Raw genomic sequence first — 25,000 nt, forward strand, 5'->3', positions numbered from 1 at the left:
AATGAAGGATTACATCCAAACAAATGGCTGTTACACAGCTTCTAACAAGCCCACATTTTCATTTCATAACATCTACAACACAGTCCTTGAACATCATACCCCTTATCCATTCTAACTGCACCTTAGAGGAGTCAGGGTACCATAGGATCTCCTCTTAGGAGCACCGCTGCATAAGTGTTCAGGTCTCTGCAGCAAGGTAACTTTCAGACTTTGGGCAAATTATTAAATTCCTCTAAGTCTGTCTCCTCACTTATAAAATAGAAATAATACCTCAGAGGCATTTTGAGAGGATGAATTAGAATAGATTGTATGACATATAAAATAAATTTAAACTGTTTTAAATTTACAGTTCTGTAGCATTAAGCACAGTCAGATTGTTGTGCATCCATTACCATGGGTGTGTTGGAAGTACTCAAGACTGAGTGCACAGGAACTGTGCAGTGAATGACTGCTAAAATAATGCTAATTAGTGTCATCTTATTCCATCTTGAATCTATGTAAATTATTTAGCCCTAAACAGAAACCAAATCATAGTTATTTCCACTGAACTACTCCTATTCTGAGAAACTCTAGTTTCAATTGTTAAGCTATAAACTCTATTTCCAGCTTTCAATTTCTTCATTTAAGTGAGTGACATAAGCATAAAAACATTAGAAGTCAACACATTGAGCTTACAAATGCCTATCACTGTTCTAAGAATGTTACAGGCATCATCCTTCTAGGAGGTATATACAGCAACATTCACATTTTATAGCTGAGTACACAGATATTAGGAAATTTACACAAAGTCAACAGTTGATAAATGGCAAGGCCCAGAACTGCATTCAAACAAGCTGAGTTCTAGATCTGTGCTCTTAAACATTCTGCCATACTGCCTACGCATATACCACCCACTCGATTATGAAAGGATGCCAGATGTTAAGGTTGACAGAGACTTTGAGTTTTTCAGAAGCTTTAATATCCATTATTTCATCATCCTAGAGATGATGAAAAGCAATTACACCCACATTACAGATGAAAAAAAATTAATTTGTTCAAGGTCAACAGAAACATATAGGAGAGACCTGGAACTTAGCTTGGCCACGTAATAGCTGTGTGATTCTCTAATATCCTTCAGTCAATTATGATAGAAAGAAACCAATAACATCTCTTGCAAGAAGCAAAAAGTATATGGAAAGCATCTAGCATAAAGTTTTGTGTATAAAGTGCTCAACAAATATTAATCCCCTTTTCTCTTATTTAAGATGGTTTTGAGGTCTAAGCTATTTTCTTAATTCTAAGCTATCATTTTTTCCACTTGCTTTCTTGTACAATTGTAAACTAGAGTTTTCAAAGGTTGCATGACATGTGAGTTTTTAACAAATTAGATGCAAAAGTAGGTTTGAGAATCCAGCTGTTTTTTTTTTTTTTAAGGAAGACATTAAAGTAATTTGCAAAAAGGTAATGCCACTCTGCTCACTAAAGAGAATATCAATAGGCAACTATTCACTAGTTTTTGTTTTAGAAAATAGTTATTTTTCATAAATATCTTAACATATAATAAATGTTATTGCTATTTTTAATGAGTTAAAAACTTTAAAATATCTCCACTTTGATTTCTGAAATAGTAAAATTTGATAGATATAATACAAATGCTCTGTGGGAGGTTGAAACAATTTATATATATATATGTATATATATAATTTAGATATAATTTATATGTAGTAATGTACATACACTTTTAAGACATACCTCAATTTTTCTTATCCCAAAAATGCAAGGTTGATTTAATTATAAAACATATTAACATGAAGAGATGGAAATAAGGCCATATACATATGTACAGACCTCTATTTGCAAAAATAAACACTAGAATAAGCAGAATTAATAAAAGTGGTTACCAATAGCAGGTGGAAAAAGCAAAGGGACAGAGGTTTCAGAGATATGTGAGCATACTACTGATTTTATGTTAACCACAACCTTAACTCAAATAATATAATTAATCACATCAACATAGTGAAAGTATAAATTAAAATGATCATCCCAACAAATGCAGAAAACTCATTTGATAATCAATGTCTAAGAAAAACTTAGCAAACTAGAACTAAAAGAGAACCTTATTGATCTGATGAAACATGTTTATTAAAAACTGTAAAATATATCACACTTATTGTGAAATTTAAATTATTCATAGATAAAGAACTAGGCCCAAATATCCAATATTACACCTATTCATCATTGTATGGAAGATCCTATCCAGAACAGTGAGGCAAGAAAAATCAAATAGCAGGTATTATGATTGGAAAGAAACAAAATTTTTCCATCTTCCCAGATAATATGATCATGTGTAGAATAATTCTACAAATAAATCATTAGAATATGTAAGAGAATTTAGCAGATAGTTTAATATAAAAACCACTATGAAAAAGTTAATCAAATTCCTATAAATAATTAGAAAGCAAAACTGAAAAACATTTTTACAATACCATAAAATTATAAAATATCTAAAAATAAACTTCATAATGTAAAGATCATTTTAGGAAAAAGATTATAAATATTATTGTGAGGCAATAAAACCTAAAGAAATGGAATAGGAATACTTCTTATTGTAATGGTATTAATTCTCCATATATTGGTTTAAAAATTCAATACAATATTCAAAATATACTCCCAAAATCCTGAAAAAGGTTTTTATAGTACTATTTACAAAATGTAAAGAATAAGGCTGACTGTGATACTCTGGTAAAAGAATAAAGTATAAGGACCTGCTCTACCAGATATTAAAAGCTATGGTTAACTGAGAAAACATCTTGTTCACAAAGGAATATACTACAAATTATAGAGAAGAATCAAGAAACATGCTCACGAACACTTGGTAGATAACATATGGCACAGAAGATCCATATATAGAGGGCATTTTTTTTTTTTTTGTAGACAATTTCCAGCTAAATTTACCTTCCTGGTCTTGAACTTATAAATCTCCTGCCTTAGCCTTTGACATCACTGGGATTACAGGTATGCACCACCAGCCCTGGCCAAAGGATGTTCTTTTCAATAAATTCTGCTACAGCAACTGCTTATCTGTATGGGAAAAATGAAATAGACTTCTACTTCCACTTAACAAAAATTGACACTAAGTGGAAAAAGATCAAAAAGCTCAAACCATAAACCATAAGCAAAAAGAATTGATAAATCTTAGCATGCTAAAATCATCATCCAAGGAACAATTTTTTATAAAAAGAGAAACACCAATGAGGAGATATTGAAAACCCATATAAAACAACATATAAATGAAAAACAAATACATGGAAAACTACTGTAAATTAATGAGAACAAAAAGATACACCATCTAATAGAAAATGTGCAAAAGACCTGACAGGGTACTTCACAAAAATAGGAAATACAAAAGATATTCAAAGTTATAAGTAAACAGAGAAATGCAAATGAAAATCACAATAAGATACCATTCATTAAATACCCATGAGATTGACAAAATTTTAAAACTATAATAGCAAGTGGTGGTGAAGATATAGAGCACTGGAAATTCATACTCTTCATGATGGTGTAAATTGGTACAACCACTTTGGAAAACAGTTGGGAACATCCAGCACTACTGAAAATAGGCATAGTCTCTGACCCAACAATTTCATTCCTAGATTCATAGAACATTTAAAAAAATACAAGTAACCATATACCAGGACACATAAATGAGAATTTTATACCTACACTATAATAGTGCAATGCTCCAGAAATATGCAGCTATGACAATAATTCAATAAGTTACTTGTGGCATATTCATTAAATGGACTTCAATACAATAATGAAAATGAACCACATTCAATGGATGAATATCACAAACATTTAAAAAAGAAGTGAAAACTCAAAAGAATGCATAATAAAAAACAATACCAATAGCGGAAGTTCACAGTAAATTTAGAAATGCATACGTACCTGGTGAAAGTATAAAGATAAGCAAGGAAACTACTCTAAAGTCAGGATGATGTGTACCTATGGGGGACAGGAGATGGTTGTAACTGGAAAAGGACATGCAGTGGCATCAATATTGCTAGTAATATTCTACTTCTTAGCTGGCTAGGTGGTTATATCACTATTTGCTCTATAGATTGTTACTGTGCATGTTTTACACACTTTCAGAATGTGTGCATTACAATAATAAGAGGAATAAGAAAGGAAACATCTTAATACAAGAGATCTTCATTATCAAAATATGTTATCCAGCTAGGTGCAATGGCACATGCCTGCAATCCTAGAGACTTGGGAGGCTGAGGCAGGAGGATCACAGTTAGAGGCCTGCCTCAGCAACTTAGCAAGACCCTCAGGCAACTTGGCAAGACTCTGTCTGAAAATAAAAAATAAAAGTCAAATTGTGGGTGTGGCTCAGTGGTGAAGCTCCCCTGGGTGCAACTTCCCAGTATCAAAACAATTTTTGTTATCCCAGTGCCAGCAACTCTAAGGCTTACGGGAGCAAAAGTCATCATGCTACGACAACGTGTACTAATGTACTGATCACTAAATGCTGATCACACAAACTTCTCAACTTGATTTAACAAGTTTCTCTTGCTTGTTGTAAGCATTCACAATACAAATACATCTGCAAATTCATTCCTTCAACATTTACTCAAGTCTACTACTTGCCAAACACTGTTCTTAGGATACCAGCAAGGTCCAAGAAGAGCAAAAGCCCAGAGAGAGAACCTGAGAACCTTCATTTCTACCCCCATTTGGCCCTTGCCCTCTACTCCCCTACCAAGATTCACACACGATGAACCAGAAAGCAGCAATCCAAAGCACACAGTCATTAGGAAAATCACTACTCTAGGGAATCTTCCTTGCAAAGGAATCACCGCTTGGATTCATTTGACAAAATCATGGTTTCCTGTTTCTAAGTAAGCAGAGATCCCTTACCAAGAACTCTCAGTCAAGGTACTAGTTTTAACAATGGTGATGCCTTGGAGACTGGCCATAGTGGTGGTCATAAACTTTCAGGGGATGCTTTGCCTGGGATGCAGAGACCAGAGGCTTGTGATTTTTCAGAAATTATACACTAGATTTTGTATGTACTGTATTTTTTCTCAGATTTAAGTTCATACCTTCATGTGATTCCTCAAAGTTGTTCAACCAAGAAAGATGAATAAAACCAGCTCCAACAAGTTAAAGAGTGTAGCTTTTGAAGGACAAATCCATGTAGTCACTAGGTCATCTCAATTGAAACCCAGCTGTCCTGACCCTGAGGCCTGAGATTTCAATGTCCAACATTTACTTTGGTTCTTGGAAGGCTTCATCTAGAGTGAAGAGCTGGTGGTCCTGTTGAATACTAACTGGGTACAGATGAGTTGCCTGTCTTACTGGCAATAGATACTCAAATCAAGCCCATGGTCTAGGGCACTTTCTCTTGCTCACTCTCTCTGCTTCCATTTCTATTTCTGGGTCAAATTTGCTTTCTGCCTTGGTTTCTCCTGCAGTCCTCAGCCTTCTCCTGGTTGTCTTCCTCTGCCTGGTTTTCTTACTCCTCCTCCATTTCCTTCTCATTGTCCTCTTCACTATCATCCTCCGACTTGCTCTCTCTACCCACCTGACTTTCTACCTCCCCCTCCTGCTCCACCTTGGCCGACCTCTTCCTTCCCGGTCCCTCCTTCTGGCTCTCAAGGTCTAAGCGTCGGTACCATGATGTGCCGGACCAGGCAGTTGGGAGGAACTTCTGCCCATGCACTTCGGCGTGGTGGCGCCAGGAGCAGAAGCCATATTCTCTGCACCTTTCTTGGCTGGGGCCTCATAGAGTTCTCGCTCCTCACATTCTGCCGTCCTGACGCAGCTCCTCAAAGGCCAGGTGAGTGCTGTGCCACTTCAAGGCCTCAGGGCCGAGGGCTCCTTGCTTCCCCTCCCCATGGCGTGGATTTCCCCGCCCCACTGGGCAGCGTGGTCCTGGAGCTCGGAGCACAGGTCCTTCCATGTGCTCTGCCTGTGTGTGTCTTGTGGAGCCTGAAGACAGGGCCTGGTGCATGCTAAGCATGTGCTGTAACTGTGAGTCGCACCCCAACCCTATGTCTAGCTTTTTCTCTCAGCATGTTTGCAAGACTCATCTGTGTTTTTTTGTGCACTAGTAGTTTACTTTTATTGCTGGTAATGATCCATTGTATATTATATCACAAAATGTCTTGTTTTTCTGTTGATGGATATTTGTATTTTGTCCAATTTTTAGCTATCAGGAATAATGCTGCTAGCAAGATTCTTGTCACTCAGGGCAGTGAACTAATTTTTCTTGAAGCACGTGGTTGTAATCTTGAGTCAGTGTATGTTATGGTTTTATAAGGAACTAAAAAATAATATTCATGAGAGTTCCAGTTTCTCTGTATCTTCAACAACAGTTGATAATGACCATTTAAATTTATGAACCATTGTGCTGAACATCCAGTCTATGGTTTTAAAAGTGCATTTTTGGTAGTGTTCTGAACACCCCTTGGAATGTATGTTGGTCATTAAAATGTCTTTTGTGAAATGCTTGTTCAAGTCTTGTGCTTATTTTAACATTGAAATGTCTTTCACTTATTGATTTGTAAGGTTTATTTGTATATTTTGTATACAGATTCTGTATTAATTGATAGTTGATGTATTTACAGTCTTAATGATGTCTTTTGATAATGAGATAGATGTTCAAGATTTAGTTAGCTCTGATTTATCAATTTTCTGTTTTGGTTTAATGCATTATGTGAAATAAGAACTCTTTACCTATCCAAGTCCCAAAGTCAGTAAAATATTGTTTTAATTTAGACGTCTGATTGTTTTAACTTTTGAATATAGGTGTAGGATAAACCTAAGATCAAATTTCTCTGTATAGCTTGGTTTAGGATAAGGTTTATTATTTTCCATGCATGTCTCATTTCCATCATTTTTAAAAAGACCATCTTCCCCTATGTAATTGCAGAGGTAATTTTAGAGGTAAATCAAGAAAACAGATTATTTTCCTTCCTTAGTGTGTTTTTGATTTCCATAAAACACCCACTCAAAGGGACAAGCACAGTAGCAACAGAATATTAGAGATTGAAAGGGGCTGGTTATTTTGAGAAAATTATTTGTGTCTTTTTCTTGAAGCAAGCTTATTCTAAAACATCAGAAAAAGACCCAACCACATTTAGACACAAGCAAGTAAGCAAGCCCAAACCTAGGGAGGTGCTGGTCACTGCATCCTATTAGGTGAAGTGAAAGCAAAAGGGAACTTTTATTTTGGGGACTCAGTCTTATAAAGTTTCTACATTTTGAATCAAACTTTTTGTATTTTTAAGTCTCACTGCTGTCACTAAATGACTGACTGGCTGCCTCTGGGTTAGTCAAGGATTTTCATGGATCTAGATTTCCTCACCTAGAGGTGAGGAAAATAAGATATTTGGACTAGATGACATTTAATTTCCTCCAACTTATAAAATTTTGTGATCTTTTCCTAGACAATGAATTCTTTGTTTTTAGTGCTTTCCTTTGGTTGAGCAAATATTTATTGAGCCCTATTTTGTTCACATACTGTGACCACAAAGACACATGTTATGTGACTTAATTTATAAGAACTGTTCAAAATAGACAAATTAAGGTAGATTAGTTGTTTCATGGGGATAAGATTAGATGACAGTGTGATGACTAATGGGCCTGCAGTTTCTTTTAGGAGTGATACAATGTTCTGAAATTTGATAGTGGTGATGGTAGAATGGCAAAGAATGAAATAGATACATAAAAACATTGCCCTTATTTTATCTCACGGTATTGGTTAGTATATAAAGACAACTGTGGGAATTTTTGGGGGGGTACATGTGATTGAACTCAGGGACAGTCAACTAGAAGTATCTCTATTGATTTGTATTGCAGATGGCTTCTCTGTTGGTGACAGGGGTATATTGAAATTGTTGAGTATTATTGAATTGGAGTCTATCTGAGACCGAATATTAAGAAGTATTTGTTTCATGTAATTAGTTGAGCTGACATTTTGGCACCAATATTTACTATTATTACAACTTCCTCTTGGATTGTTCCCTTTACCTGTATGTAGTGACATTCCTGTCTCCTCTCACTAATTTTGCCTTGAAAATCTGCTTTGTTAGACATGATAATAGCTTTCCCCCACTTGTTTTTTTTTACTTCATTTGCATGAAATATCTTTTTCTATCCTTTTACTTCCAGTGGATATCTTTGTTTATTAGATGAATTTCTTGTAGACAGTCAATTGTTCAATCTTGGTTTTGAATCTATTCTGCCAATCTAATTCTTTTAATTGGAGAGTTGAGGACATTTATATTCAGAGTTATTATGGAGAGAAGTTTAATGTTTCCTGTCACTTTGCTTTGTTTCAAGTGTTTAACTCAGTCTTAATTTTCATTTCTTACATGCATTTCTTGTGAGCTTCATCTATTTGAGGGCCCTAGGGTTCTATTTTTTAGGATTTCTCGTGTTCACACTGCTGCAGTGCCATTATAAGGAGATGATGCTTTTTGTTTATCTTTATCTTGGAAAGGTTTTAATTTCTACATTGAATCTGACTGATAGCTTTTCTAGATATAGAAATCTTGACTGGTAATTGCTTACTTCAGAGCTTGGATTGTCTCATCCTAAATCCTGGCTTTACAGTCTGAGCTAAAATACTACTACATGAGCCTTATTGATTTGCCTCTAAGTGTGATCTAATATTTTTTCCCTTGCAGCCTTTATATTCTATTCTTATTTCTAAGTTAGCCCATTTTGATGATGGTGTGTCTTCGAGAGTTCTTTTGGTTGTCTTGACTATTGGAGTTCTATATGCCTTCTGAATATGAATGTCCATCTGATTCATAAGGGTTTGAAAATTTTCTGCTGTTGTTTCACTGAAAGGTTCTTCATGCCATTAATCTGTATCTCCATGCCTTCTTTAAGCCCAGTGATTCTTAAGTTTGGTCTTTTACTTTTGTTCAAGAGTTCTTGGTTTTCTGATCAGGGTCTTTTTATATTGTATTTTTCTTTGCTGTTTACTGAGGATTCCAGTTCATATGTTCCTTTTCTTTGACGACTGAAATTCAGTTTTCTGTTTAATCTAATCTTCATTTGACACTGTCAAATGAATTATTTAATGTATTTTGCCTTACATTCTGATTGTTTTTAAAGAAAATTCTGTCTTTATTTTCTTTTCTAAATTTCACTTTATTGGTTCTCCTTAGTTATACGATGACAGTAGAAATTACATTCTGATAAAATTATGTAAACATAGGATGTATCTAATTCTAACTAGGACCCCATTTTTGTTTATGAGTACAATGGTGGGGTTCACTTATGTATTTTCAAAAGTGTACATAGGAAAATTATGTTAGATTATTCTATTCTTTTTCCTATCTATCCCCCTTCCTTTTCACTTCCCCTTTGTCTAATTTATTTATTCAAATATTTTGCATTTCCATGTGTTTTCTCTAGTTTGTTTCTTAGATCTTCCTTTAGTTCATTGATAATTTGAGCATCAATTTTCTGAATTGTTGTCCAGCATTTTCTCTGTTATATTGTGTCCTGTGTTACTAGATGAAATGGTATGGACTGTTGTAGATATTTTACTTGGATCCTCTTGCTCAGTCTACTGAGCGGCTGGGAATACAGTTGTGAGCCACTGAACTTGTACAAATTTTTAATGTAAGCCCTCAGAGATAAACTTTCCTCTTAGAACTGCCTTTACAGTGTTTGCAGAGCTCCGATATATTTGCATTCAATATTCTTTTTATTCGAAATCATTTTTTCTCTCCTAATTTTTTTATGAAACCCTTCATGTTCAAAAATCGTATTGTTCATCCCAATGTTTCATATAGTTTCTGATAATTTTGGTGTTAATTTCGAATTTCATTTTTATTGTGTATATAAGATACATGGAATAAATTTTTTTAACTTTCTTATTTTTTGCATTTGCTAATACTTGCATTGGGGCCTGAAATATGGTCTCTTTTGGAGACAGGTTTCATGAGAAGCTGAGAAGAAAGTGAATTTAGCTATTTTTAGAGGGCATATTGTATAGATACCTGTTGGGTCCATTTGATTTATAATATTTTTTAGGACTGAAGAGTCTATACTGCTGTTAGCTATGGAGTGGGAGAGATGTGTTGAAATCACAGTATTATTTGCTAGGATCTATATGAGTCATTGAGTAGTGTTTTTATGTACTTAAGTGCATGAATGTTTAGAGCATAAATATTTATTATCATTCTATCTTCTTGTTGGGTTTTTCCCTCTCCCAGAATTAAGTGACTTTTGTTTTTCTGATTAATGTTGGCTTAAAATTTGGTTTGTCAGATTTGGGCATAGTTTTTCCTGCCTCCATTTAGGAGCTCTGTTTCAAGGAATATCATTTACAATTTTTCCCTTTCACTTTCAGCATGTGGCTGTCTTTGCCTGTAATATGAGTTTCTCATACACAACATATAATTGGGTTTTGCACTTTAATACATTCTGTCAGTTTTGTGTGATTCAATTGGAAAGTTGATATATTTAACTTGTTATTCTACAAAGTTGTTGATTAATTCTTGCCATTTAATTTCTTCTTTTTCTCTTTCCACATTTTTATTGGTGTTTTATAGTCGTACATAATGACATTTATTATATACTCATACATGCACACAGTATAACAATATAATCTGTTTATTTGATTAATTTTAATGTTTAGTTTACCATGTTATTTGCTGAACAACTCAAGTGAGATTCATCCATTTGTGATCTCTAGATTTGGGTTTTAATTCTTACTGCTTTTATTATTTAAGTATTTTCTGCAGTGCCAGTTTGTGGGTCATGATTATTTTAGTTTTGATTCCCATTGGAAGATTTCTACTTCCCTTTTTGTTATGAAGGTTCAAGGTTTGCTGATATTCTAATCTTGGAAGGTAGACATTTTCTTTCAGAGCTTGGAACACATCATTCCAAGACCTCTTGGATTTTTAAGTTTGTACTGAGAAGTCAGAAGTATTTCTGATTGTGCCATTGTATTTGGATATATGTCACTTCCTTTTGATCTTTACTCTTACAGCTAAGAGTTTGCCTTGAGTCTCAGGAATAATGGTGCATAATGAGTTTGCTAACATCACATGTGATCATTTTTCTTAATAATAAATGTATTGCTGATATGTAAGGCATGTATGTTAGAGGGTATTCTACAAGTATTATATGCATTAGGTTTAAGAGTATGATATTTTCATTTGAATAAAATTTTGACATATTCTTGGCATGTACAGGGCTTCTCTTGAATGCTAAATCTGTGGCAATTTGTAAGGTGTGAACTTGCATTAAAAGCTTTGCACATTCTCTACATTTGTATGTTTTAATCTATTTTAATAACTTCAATACTTTGAAAATGTACAGCTTTTTAAAACCTTTGCCACATTTATTTTTTTTACAATTATAAGGCCTTGTTTGCAGTATGAATTCTCTGATGATCAATAAGGTGTGATCTCATAATAAATGCTTTTACATACTTGTCAGGATTCTCTCAAGTATGAATTCTCTGGTGTTGAAATGGTTGATCTTCCAATAAAAAATGTTCCCTACATCCTTAAAATTTGAAGGGCTTCTCTCCAGTATGGATTCTCTGGTGATCAGAAAGTTTTGAAATTTGAGTACAAGTTTTGCCACTTCTTTATATGTGTACAACTTTGCTCCACTATGAATTTCTGGTGTTGTGTAAGGTATATCTTTGAATAAAAAACTTTTCCACATTTTTTGCATTTGACTGTCTTCCCTTCAGTATGAGTTTCTCTGGTGTTCTGAAAGGTATGACCTTCAAATAAATGATTTGTCACATTTTCACATGGTGGGTCTTCTCATCCAGTATCTTGTGTTGAGTAAGATAAAATGTGTTATTAAAGACTCTATACATTTGTATGGCTTCTCTTCAGCATGAATTGTCTAGTGTTGTGTAAGGTGTGATATTTGAATAAAAACTTTGCCACATTCTTCACATGTGTGGGGCTTCTCTCCAGGATGAACTATCTGGTGTTGAATAAGTATCTGGTGTTGAATAAGTGACAACATGTTATTAAAAGCTTAGCCACACGTTTTAAACTTGTATGACTTCTCTCCATTATGAATTTTCTGGTGAATAATAAGGTTGAGCTATGATTAAAAACATTGCCACATTCATTATTTTTGTATGTCTTCTCTCCAGTATGAATTCTTGAGTGTTGTGTAAGGTGTGATCCTCCAATAAAAATTGCCACATTCTTCACATGTGTGGGGCTTTTCTCTAGTATGAAGTATCTGGTGGTGAATAAATGATGACATGTTATTAAAAGCTTTGCCACACTTTACATTTGTATGGCTCCTCTCCAGTAAGGATTTTCTGGTTAATAAAGGTTTCACCTAAAAGAAAAACCTTGCCACATTCTTTACATTTGCAAGATTTTCTCAGTAAAAAATCCTCTATTTATCAATAAGGTTTTGATATTTGAGTAAAGCTTTGTCACATTCTTTACATTTGTATGACTTCTCTCTAGTATGAATTCTCTGGTGAACAATAAGGTTTGAGATTTGATTAAACACTTTGCCACATTCATTAAATTTGCAGGGCTTTTATTCAGTATGAATACTGTACTGTTTACTAAGGTTGAAGACTTTGATACATTTCTTCTTCCATTTGTTTGGTCTGTCTTCATAGTGAGTCTAATGGTGTTTAGTAAGGGGGAAGTTGGATTAAAATCTTTGCCACATTTTTGACATACAAGGGGTTTATCACTGCTATGATAAAGAATTGAGAAATCTTTAAATGTTTTGATACATTCTTTAAATTTCCAGGGCTTCCCTCCAATATGAATTTTCTGGTGTTCAGTAATGATTGCCATTTTATTTAGAGCTCTTTCACATTTTTTACATTTGTAGTTATTTCTTGACTATGAACGCTTGGATGAATGGATTTTTAGCATTGATCTAACACTTTCTCACTTTTATTATCTCTGTAAATTTTTATTTTTAAATGATCACACTGATTTTCTCTAAGATTTAAAAAAGGATTAATATTTATGAGTTTTACAGTATTCATATTGTTTTATACCAAAATAAATATCCTGGTAATTACTTAGGGTAGAGTTCTTGAAAGATTTATATAAATTTATAGGTCTCTCCAACTACCAATATGTGAATTTAGTTTAGCAATATTAGGTAAGTACAAATCTTCCCATGTTCATTGAAATTATATGTTTTGTCACAAGTAGAAACTTCATTTTAGCCTTTTTCAAAAATAATAATCAGATTGATCAGAGTAAAAAATGTTCTTTACTTTTTATTCTTTTGTCTACTGAACTGTTTGAGTGAATGTTTAACTCAATGCTACATTTTAAAATATTCCAGTTACTAACCGAAGCATAGAATAGTCTACAGAGCAACTTTTCCATTTTTTAAGGCTATAATTCCAACAATGCTGTAGAATATATTTAAATGCACACATATGTCCTCAAAATGGACTGGCAAAATTTGAGCAGTTTTGTGATATGTTGTGCAATAAATAATCTCAAGACAGTATGATTTTCATTATAAATAATCATCATGCATTTATTCTGTTTATTAAGACAAATTTTCAGACCTCTGGCTTCTTCTACAGTTTTTCATTTCTTATTTAAAGGTAAATTTTCAATATCCTATTTTCCGTAGTTTCCCCTAAACAGGTTTTGGAATAAACATTTTCTTCCCTGCTGTGTTGAAAATTCTTGGGTTTGATGAGAAGATATAAATGAAAAAGTCCAGGTTTCTATACATCGCTAAAATCACCTCTCTATATAAAGTCTGCTGAACAGGATCCAGACATTTCCATTCCTCTTCAGTGGAATCAATGGCCACATCCCTGAATATCAATTGTTCCTCTAAAGGATCTAGAAGAGAACTATTCTTGGCATTTTCTCAAATCTGATGGCTTATGGTTTTCCTTGGCTTGTGGCCACAACTGCTTCTCTTCCGTGTTGATGGAGCCCATGTCCTGGCTTTCAGGATGCTTATTGTTCTCCATATGTTTTTTTCAGCACCTGTATAGCACAGAAACAGGGTCTTCTGATATAGCACAGGAGTCTAGGATGGATTCAAAGAATGGTGGGCTCCTGATGCAAACGGGCTATTTTAATTTTTTATTTGATTTTTTTGTGTCTTTCTAAGATTTCTGTTTGGTTCTTTTCCAGTAATGTCTATTTAATTTCTTATATCTTGTAGTGACTTCCTTGATTCATTCATTTATTTTTCCTGTGTTCTCTTGGAATTCGTTGAACTCTTAAATAATTATTCTTTTTGAATTATTTATCTGGTATTTCATCCACCTCAATGTTTCTGTAGTTAGTTTCTGGTGACTTTTGCACTTTAAGAAGTGTCATAATAACTTCTTTTTCATATTTCTTGTATTTCTGTGTTGGAATTTGTGCATTTGTCAGGATGTCTTTCTCTTCCACTTTTATGTGAGGGTCATTTTAAGCACAACCTTTTCTTGGTGAAGTATTTTGAAATATCAAATTGTGAATTGTTGTATATGTCTTCAATTGTTGTATGTATTTTCCCTGCTAGTTCATTGATGATGATTAGTAAATTGTGATATAGCATGTATTGTGTCAGACCTTAAGGATTCAACATTGTGTGTAGCTCTTTGGAGAATGGGGTCCTTCTCGTAGATCAGGAAGTTGTGTTGCATGCAGCAGGGTGTATATGCAGTTCATACTCTGTTGGTGTTCTTATAGACTTGACAACTCTGTGTATTCTAAAGGTGTATGGGGACAGTCTATATTGTGACCTCCCATAGGTGTGGTGCCTGGAGTCTCTGTGTTATCTCTCTCTGTTTTTGCTGCAGAACTGGATGTTCATGAGTGCTGTCTCTTGATGGGGTCAGGGGTGACTCTGCCCTATGAAACTGTACTGTCACATTGGATTCTCATCACCTCATAGGAAAAAGAAAAACAAACAACAGCAAACAATATTAAAAATTTAAATAAACACCAGGGTGCCTGCTATGACATCTGTAACATTAATAATCACACAAACAAGAATGACACATTTGAAATTCACAACAGCAAAAGAAAAAAGTCATGAACTGAATCTAGAATATAAAAATTACTACATTATCAGTACCTGCAGATGAATGGTGGGCACAGAAATTATATAATCAAAATAGTTCTAAAAGACTGTAAAAACACAGTGTGTTAAGAGAAAGAAAATGATGTAGGAGGGCAAAGGAATGTTTTTAATATCCAAAATGTAATGAGAGAAAGCAGAAGAGAGATAGCTAGTGAAGGCCATAAAAAAGAAGGAAAATATTAAATAAAAGAAATACACATTATAGGTATACTTACATATGTATTATATGTAAACATACAGACAAGAGGATTTGGTCATTAAACAAAAACGGAGAGTAGAGTAGCAAAAGAAATATGAAAAATAAAACAACACCTCCACTAGTCCTAAAAAATTGCAAAAATAACAAAAGAATACTAAAATGTTTAAAAACAAAAAGGAAACAAATATTTGCATAGGTATATATATGAACCAATCACAAAATTCTACCCGATCACAAAAAGAAATCTGTAATGAAAACTCAAAGAATTGTTAACCGTTAAGTTGAGTGAAACAGGACAAGGATGAATATTTACTGTTCATGTCTGACTTCCTTTCTTTCTGTTTCTTCTTGGACTGCAACCCATAAGAAGAGTAAGGACTAGGCATTGTTAAACCTTTCTTTTTTATATGTTTCTTACAAAAATGCTAATTGCAGTGGCCTGGAAAAAAGCTGGTTGTAATAACTCTCAACTTCCCTGTTCTCAGTTTGAGGTAGATGGAATGAGAAATGCCCTTCATTGAATATTTTTTTTTCTGGACAGACTAGTTTGAAGCACTTCCAGGCAGGGCAGATGTAGAGTTCTAAATGGAAAGTTTCAATGGCCATGGTTTGGATCTGATCAGAATGTTGGAAATTTGTTGGATCATATCTACCCCAGAGAGATACTAGATCCGCACATTCCCAGAGCCAGGCAAAGGCACACTCTTCTGGGCATCTGGAACTCTGGAGCCTCCCAGGAATTTCACTTCCAGGGAAAAGTAACCAACCACCATAGGTGCAGGGTGCATATTCTAACATATTACACCACCCATGTATATGGCCTTCAAATGTTTAGCACCTGAATGTAATCATAACCATTAGTTGAGTTTCCCATCTTTCTTCAGCTACCATACTCATCATGAATATGATTTAGTTATGCACCCTTAATATCTCTGCATTTACCTCCCTGGATAGAAACTCTGCTCCTGCTTCAATCACATACTGCCAGATGAACCCTAGGCCTCATGGTAGAAAATGGCCAGGAAAGTGTTGCAATATTTGCAATAATCTCCTAGGTTTCTGCAGCAGCAAGCTCCAGTGTGACATCCTCAGGATTTCTCTTTGCCTCATCCATTTTCTCACAAGTAGGGAAACCTGGAGAATTTTTCAAACACTGTAACACTGTGCATTCTATATAAGATCATACTGCTTTTCTGTTCCATAAGATAGATATTAACACTTATTGCATGAAAAGATAATTCATGATTGAATAAAATTGGGATAAACCACGCTGAACAAAATGAAATGTGTTGCTTGCTATTTGTTTTATCTGCAGGCCTTCTCAGAGCCTTTAGTATTGTACTTTATGCCACAAATCTTCATAAGAAGGGTGTACTAAGTAGTTTTTCCCAAATTTATTTCATCAACAAACTTTTTTGGAACATATTTGAACTTCTTCTACAACTTCCACAGAGGGTTATTTGGGAAATGGGATCCTGGAATTTGTGGTTTGAGCTGTGTCTCATTAGGGGGATAAAGCCAGTATGTGTGCATCCACATTGCATCTCTGAATCCTACTAGAACCAAGGCCACATCTGGCTATAGAAGCCATGCCCAAGAAACACAAGACTTGCTCATAGTCGATGACTTCTTACAAATCATTCTGCAGAAAGTGGCTTCTGGGAATTTCTCAGAAGTACATGGAAAAACCAACTCATCTGAATGCTGGAATCATCAGATCAATTAATTATATTCCAAAAGTTTCCAAAGATTGAAGAGGTGGGTTGAGCAGAGTGCAGCATGGCAGGACAGCAAGGAATTCAGTGACTGGCAAGTTGTCACAATGCTAAGTAAAGACATGCTTGCAATTCATCACAGTAATGACAGAACAGAACCATACAGAAGCATTAGAGTGGTCATCAGCTCTGCTCCTGGGGATCCCTGGTAAACATGGTCATCCCTCACTAACCACAAATGGAGGGGCATCTACAGGAGGCAGAGGTGGCAGTAAAGGGTGGATCCAAGAGGTCAGGATCTGTTCCTACCCTAAGAAGACTGAAAACAGAATGGGTGTGAGAGGCTCAGGCCCTGGCAAACCCTGCTGGAAGTCAAAAGCAGAGGAGCCCATTGACACCTGTTGATATTGTCCATACAGTTTGAAGGCAGACATGTGGTGAGGAAGGGTAAGGAAGACTGAGGACACAGAACGTAGCTGGGAATGAGTCAGTGCTTGGAAAGAGTTGTGAGACACTGACCACTAGGAGTGAGTGTCATTGAGAGGAGACCTGAAGGAGGGCATCAATGAGGGAGAGGACGCTTCAGGGAGGGTGTTCTTTGGATCTGCAGAGATATTCGTAGAAGGGACAAATGCCTGATGCCTGAAGTGGGAGAGATTAACAAAAGCCACTTGTTTAGATGCATGTTACAGGCAGAAGAAATGACATCAACAAAGACACAGAGGCATGCATTAACTCTGAAGTGGGTGCTTGGCAGCAGACCCACTGTGCAAGGAGCCCACTTCCTCCCTGCTCCCTCCCCTTCCTCCCTTCCTCCCTTCCTCCCTTCCCCTCTTCCTCTCTACTTCTTTCACTAAAACATTTGAGCTGTTTGCCCAAGTTGGCAAAATAAACTTCTTATGCAAGATATATTAATTAATAAAATGAGCTTTATTAATTCAGTTGTCCTTGCCCATCTAAATTCTAGCAATTTTATTTCTTTTATTCACATAAAGCTTCTGTTTTTGTGAAATTTTAGTTTTTAGATGAAATTATGGTTTAGCGCAGTCATGGACAATTGCTGAGAAGCATACTGATCATGTATTCTTTCCCCAGTTTTGATTTTTGAAAGTATTTCATTAAAATGACTTTTGTACCAGGGTTCATCCAGTGAATCACATCCTTGACAACAACACAACATGCCACCTGCTCATCATGTAGTTTTAAAAACTCTATTTACATGTTTTCAATCACTTTTTCTAGAAAACATTATTGCTTCCTCTTCACTGGGAACTAGGGGTCAGGTTCCTGTGAATATGAAGGAGCAGCTTTAGTACACAAGAGCACATAGTCCTTTTCTAACAATTCTTTAGACTTTCTGATTTAATTGAAAAAAAATGAACCCTCAGTACACAGAATTAGCATTGGTAAAAGAAAATGGTCTTTGAAGAAATTGGTGGGATTTTTGTCAGTGCTGCAGGCCCTTAGCCAGAAGCAATGCCCCCCAACAGCCCTGCACCAGCTCCCCTTGCAGACACTGTGGGGAAGAAGCCTGGGAAATACCTGGGTTGAAAACCATGTTATGAACAGAGTTTGTAATAATAAAAGTCCTGGTGGAGGCAGATGGCTTACCTGTGCTGTCTTAAAATGTACGCTGCACAAACTAAAATAAAGCCAGGGAACTTTGATATTCAATCTCCTTCTGGTTAAAAAGTCATTTGCAATAAATTCCTTCTACATATTCTCTCAGACTTTATATTCTCTTCCTAATATTTTGCGAAAAAGCCTCACCAAAGACATTTCACACTTGATGTCTTCTCTGGGGCTTGAGTATATAAGCTTTCTCTTATTATTGCATACCTGTGGAGCAATGACAATGAGAACCAGGAGACACTGAGCTTGCTGGTCTTCTCTGTGAAGATGGCATTAGAGGTATCCATGATTGTGTTGCTTTTGGAAATGAGAATGCCTAATTTGCAGGGCGTTTGCACATGGACTGCAGGGAGATATGGTAGACGTGAAGCTTGTGCCTGGTGTGTAAAGTCAGGTGGCCTCAGAGCAGTGCTGAAGCTACAGGGCAGACTCAATGAGCCTGCAGGCTGCCAGTTGATGCTTATGGTGTTTGAGGAGCATTAAACCCAGTTCTCCAGGGAGAATGGTGGACCCTGCAAGTGATCCGATGTAGTTTTCTACAACAGGCATCTATCCACACCAGACTTTGCTTGTCTCAGTGTTATCAGCCTGTAGTCCTCCAGCCAAACAGACCTTTGAATACCCAGAAAGTCTCTGCGCCCTTCTACATAAATGACTTAGAGCAATCTCAGTTTTCTAATGATGACACATATGCAGTCAAGATTCAACTTAGACTTCATGGTAGCTGTCTATAAACATTCACCAAAATATCCCTTATCACTATGATATGATACAAAATATCTCCCTTAAGTACTCCTAGGGAAACTCTCAATTGTACCATCCAACAGTGGGTTCAGCTGCCCTTTCCAGACATCACTGCATCCAGAGAAATGGAGCAAGTCTTACACTGTCCACGTTTCTCAAAACTCAAAGCATCACAGACTAAATTTCCAAACTTATGTTGCTGATAACCTCATTTCCATATTTGCATAATGCCTGGAACTGCCCCCTACTGAGTGGATCCTCTGTCTTTGCAATGAAGGGTTTAAAATATAGACTAAGTTCAAGGACAGTGTGTCCCCAGTTGAACCCTGAGCATCATTAAGATTCAACTCTTCTGTCAGATGATGCTCATGTCTACTCTGAGATGGGTGAGATTAAATAAGGAGCTACATGGAAATTACAGCAGCCTGCCTGGAAGCTGGCCATGCTGAAAAGAGATGAGATGCCTTGGGTGGACTTAGGCTCATCTCCCCAGCTCAGAGAGATGCTGGGGCCAGTTCAAGCATCATCCTTGCTGCTGGGCTGCAGGAGGCAGATATGCAAAGAACCTGGAGAGGAGAACACTGGTGTCTTTTAAAGAAGCCCCCTTATGGTGGTTATATGTATGTTTTAGGTGGAAGAAACCAACTTTTCTCTCTGAAATGAATAGCTGGCATTCTGAAGAAACTGAGACAGATTTGTATAAGAAGAAGAAAGCCTCCAGAGCACAGGGAAAAGAGAGCTCCGACCCTGTCTTCAACCTTCCCACACTGTCAAATGGTCTTGATTGGTTAGGGTGCACTATTCATGCTCTCTGTGGGCAGGACAGGTTCCAAAGTGCCTGGGGGATTCAGACAGCAGGCAGCATGGGACATCTGTGCTGGGGGTGCAGTAGGCAGATTTAGCCTCCCAAGATGTCCTCATCCCAGTTTCTGGAAATAGAATGTGCTACCTTAGCTGGCAGGAGGGGTTGGCAGATGTGGTAAAGGAGTCTAAGATGTGGAGATGGTCCAGGATTAACCAGGTGAGCAGTGACCTCAGGCAAGTCTTCAGGACTGGAGGTCTGTTCCACTATGGACAGAGGAGCTGTGTCTACAGAAGGTCATGGAGGAGGCAGAGCCAGAAAGATGGGGCCCCCAATCACTGCCTTGCAGATGGAGTGTGAGGGCAAGGGCCAATATGTGGGGTTCTCTGGAGCCTGGAAAAGGCAAGTAGCTAATTCTCCCCTGGATCCTCCATAAAGGAGGCCAGCCCTATAGATGCCTGGGATCGGCTTAACAAGATCCATGTTGAATTTTTTTTTTTTTTTTTTTTTTTTGGTGCTGGGGATTGAACTCAGGGCCTTGTGCACACAAGGCAAGCACTCTATCAACTGAGCTATATCCCCAGCCCCATGTTGAACTTTTAACAGGTAGAACATTTGTATTATGTTAATACACTAACTAAATACTAAACTTGAGGTAATTTGTTATAGTACCAACAGATAATTAATACTGGGACTCAAGCCCATTGGAGAGGCATGCTGCTTGTTGTATTTTGATTAGTTTCCTGGGAACCCTTTAAGAAAGCCAGGTGTCGCAAAATAGCAAGAATCAATTCTCTCATGGCTCTGAAGAGTAGAAGAATGAAATAAGATACTAGCAGGGCTGTGCTGTCTCCAGTGAGTCCAGACAGCATGGATGACACATGCCCCTCTCAGCCTCTGTTGTGGTCATCCTTGGCAGTCCTGGGTTTGTAGACTGGTCACCCTTATCTCTTCCTTGATTGTCACATAGATTTTTCCCCATGCATCTTTGTTCACATTATCTTCCTCCTGTGACTGTGTCTTCTGTTCTCTCCTCTCCTTGTAAGTGTAACAGGCATGCTGGACCAAGGAGCCACCTTCCTGCAACCTGACCTCATCTTAACCACCTACTTCTGTAATAAGGAATGACCCTATTTCCAAATGAGGTCACATTCCGAAGTTTCAAATAGGACAAAATATCTTGGAGGAGCTATCCAACCCTATAAGAATGGGGCAAGATGTTTTGAAGCCCACCTTTGCAGAGGTGCCCCTGAAGAAGACATTCTTGTTTTATGTGCCAATCAAAGGAAGCATTTCTAAAGAACAGCTGTGAGGAAGAATTGCAGGGCCCACAGCTGGGCAGTGTGGCTCTGTCCTCCCAAGGGGGCTCCCATACTCCTGCTTTCAGCAGAGATATGCTTATCCATAGCAGCTGTATTCAGCCATAATCATTATTTAGCTACCTTTTAGAATTTACTTAAGCAAAGAGAAGGTGGTGGTCATCCTCTGTGAAGTTGCTCTCAGACAGGTGTAACAAGGGTCAGTTAGCATTCTCTATAAAGGACCAAATAGTAAACCTGTTTTATTTTATTTTATTTTATTTTTTATTTGTTCTAATTTGTTGTACATGACAATAGAATGCATTCATACATTTTAGATCCTACATAAATGAAGTATAATTTCTTTTTTCATGATTGTACATATTGTAGGATCACATCGGTCATGCAGTCATACATGTACATGAGGTAATAATGTCTGTTTCACTTTAATAACATTCCTTCTCCCATACCCCTTCCCCTCCTTCGCTCCCTTCTACCTCATATAAAGTAACTCTATTCCACCCTAGTTCCCCCCACCTTATTGTGAATTAGCATCCCCATGTCAGAGAAAACATTTGGCCTTTGGTGTTTGGGGTTTGGTTTATTTCTCTTAGCATGATATTCTCCTACTTCATCCTTTTACCAGCAACACTTTTGTTTTTGTGGACTGTGTGATGAGGGCCACAGTCACCTGTGCATGGTCACCAGCCAAGCTCTGAGGCAAGTAGGTGGCTGAACACTGAGGCTGTCTAGATGCTTCCAAGGGGGCAGATTTAGTAAATGCTGCTCCCATCAGCCATGGCTTTAATCCTGCATGTCTCTCAGGAAAGTTAAAAGTGCCTATTACAGAAATGCTGCATTAAATGGGCAATATTAATTGAGACACACACACACACAAAAAAAAAAAAAAAAACCCATGCCTTATTTATTTCTTTGTTATGAATTCTTCTTAACTCCCTATCCCATCTATTTGGATGGGTGATTTGTTTCACTCCTACCTGCCTGGAGTCTTCCTGTATAGAGTCCCATTAGGAAGCAGAAGGGATCTTACCTGAAGCCTACACCTGTGGGAGGCAGGTTTTCAAGGGAACCTCTGACATGGCCTGGCTCCCCTGGACCTCACAGGCCTCTCTGTACAATGTCTTCTGTGCTATGAGAGGGATTCATCATGTCAGGAACAAAGCTTCATTTCTGAATACGCCCAAGTTTTCAGATACTTTTTTATCTACCATGCTCATATTTAAATTAAATATGAATTTAAATTAAATATGAATTTAGGGTTTAATATCTATCAACACAATATCTAAAGTTTAGGCTAAGCCTAATTTTTTTTTCACACTAAACAAAATAAAAAATTAATTGTGTGAAATTATGCAAATTTACAGTTGTAAAAATGAATGAAAGATCCAAGCTCTGAACAGATTATGATGATTCATTTGCAACTATAAAGTACAATGAACAAAAAATAGCTAAAGTTTGATCTACATCAACACACTCTTGTAAGTGGGAAAATGGAGGTCTAGGGAGGACCATGATCAGGTCAGGGTCCCACATCTACATAGTGACAAAATTTCCTTCTGTTCTGTTTCCAAGGGCTTTCTTTCACTCACTATGGGCCTCTGGTAGATGGAGACCAGCATGTCATGGTGTCATGGGAGGTTGAGTACAACCTGGCCAAAGGAAGTACTGAAAGTCTTTTTTATCTCTCTGACCCATCCACAAGTATCTGGTAGTGTCCAGAGCTTTCAGGACTCAACATTTGCCAGAATCTTTCCCTCCCTTGGCAGAAGTAGAGTACACATTGCAATCCCAGACTCCAGGAGGCAGGCAAGACCCTCTTATTCATTTCAGTAATGTGTACTGATTTCTATAATAATTACCCTCAGCATTATGTACCTGGAAGCTGTTCACCCTCAGTTCAGGGGCATACACCACGATTTCCAAAGCTAACAAACACTGGACAGAAGCCAGGACACCTGTCACCAGCCTGTGAGCTCTTATTCCCCTTGGGCTTTCCTTTTTCCCCAATGCTTTGTATCTGATCCTACCCAAGGACAGGAGACCTTCCTCTCACACTTCAATTTTAAATTAAATATCTCAGTTGCTTTAGGATCCAGAACTGCAAAGCCCAGGGCCTTTTCTTGGATGTGACTTCTTTTGAGCTCTGGCTGCCTGGTGGGGCAGCCCTGCACTCCTGGGCAAGGATGAGGGGAAGGAAGAAATGTGAAAAAAAAAAACTTCACCTAGTGTCCCACACAATGATTCCCCTAAATATATTCTCACCGATGTTGTTTCATATGGATTAGAAATAAGAGGAGCAGGTGGAAGGGGAAGGGGTTATTCTGTCCTCTCTGGTGGTCCAAGTGAGGCAGCCAAAGCCACTGCCTAATACAGCAGGATTTGTCTTCTCTACCTTCTTCAGTGCTTTCAGTTGGGACTCGGTGTTTTAGTAAAATGAAATTTTACAAGAACATGATTTATAAGTAATTTCTTAAATTATTTTTAAAGCAATTTTACAACTGTAGCAAAATTGAGCAGAAATTACAGAGAATTTCCATCTGTCCTTTGTTCCCACATACATTCACCTTTCTGGATTATGATCATCCCCCAATTGAAAGGCAGCATTTTTTGTTTTTTGTTTTTGTTTTGTTTTTCATTACGTGCTGGACTTACCTGGAAGCATCCACAGCTTCCAAAGTCTACAGTTGCATGAATGTTCACTCTGCATGTTGTAGGTTCTATAGGTCTTAATGTAGGCCTGGTGTCCACCATGGTAGCAACACATGGAATAATTTCAGCACCATGAAGATCCTCTGTACTCTGCCTACTTACCCCTCCTTCCCTCTAAACTGCCCAGCCACAGATCTTTGTTTTGCCCTTTCCAAGATACAATCATGCAGCCCGAGGCCCTTCAAGACTGGCTTCTCCCAGGAACATACATTCCTTTCTGTCTTTCCATGGCTTGGAGTTCATTTCTTTTTAGACCTAAATAATATTCTTTGATCTGGGGTTCCCACTGTTTATTTATTCATTTACCTACTGAAGGCTATCTTTGTTACTTACGTGTTTTGGCAATGCTGAATCAAACTGCTGAAAATGGCCCTGTGCATGTTTTTGCCTAGATGTTAGTTTTCCACTCTTCTTGGTAAATACCATGGGGCATGGCTGCTGCATCTATTTAAGAATATGTCTAGTTTTAGGAAACCTTGAGCTGCCTTTCAACATGGCTGCAACATTCTTCACTTTCACCAGCAACAAATGAGAGTTCCTGTCACTTCACATGCTCATCAGGCTCGGTTCTGTCAGTGTTCAGATTTGGGCAGAACATTGGTTTTTTCTTTGCATTTTCACTTTATGTCCCTATTGGTTTGCTCCAATGAGACAAAGAGATTTCTAGGTTTTATTGCTTTGAGTGAAATCAAGAAAGTAGAATGGACCAACAAAGTCAGGCCTGTGGGATTGTAAGTAAACAAGAAATAAGACAGGAAGATCTCCAGGGGCTGGCAAGTTCAATGTCTATTGGGGAAAGGGG

The 25,000-nt window shown here is 37.1% G+C and overlaps 1 pseudogene across 1 annotated transcript in view; it reads right to left on the minus strand.

Moving 5' to 3' along the window:
* LOC306652161 (SERTA domain-containing protein 3-like) overlaps nucleotides 1-24,240 on the minus strand; it is a 33,915-nt pseudogene extending 9,675 nt beyond the window's left edge. The window contains exon 1 of the transcript in view: nucleotides 24,142-24,240. The product of the transcript in view is annotated as an SERTA domain-containing protein 3-like (transcript). The remainder of the gene's footprint in view (nucleotides 1-24,141) is intronic.
* Nucleotides 24,241-25,000: the final 760 nt, after the last annotated feature.

This window comes from Sciurus vulgaris, assembly GCF_902686455.1.
Source record: "Sciurus vulgaris genome assembly, contig: HiC_scaffold_137_arrow_ctg1, whole genome shotgun sequence".
Taxonomy (NCBI): Eukaryota; Metazoa; Chordata; class Mammalia; order Rodentia; family Sciuridae; genus Sciurus; species Sciurus vulgaris.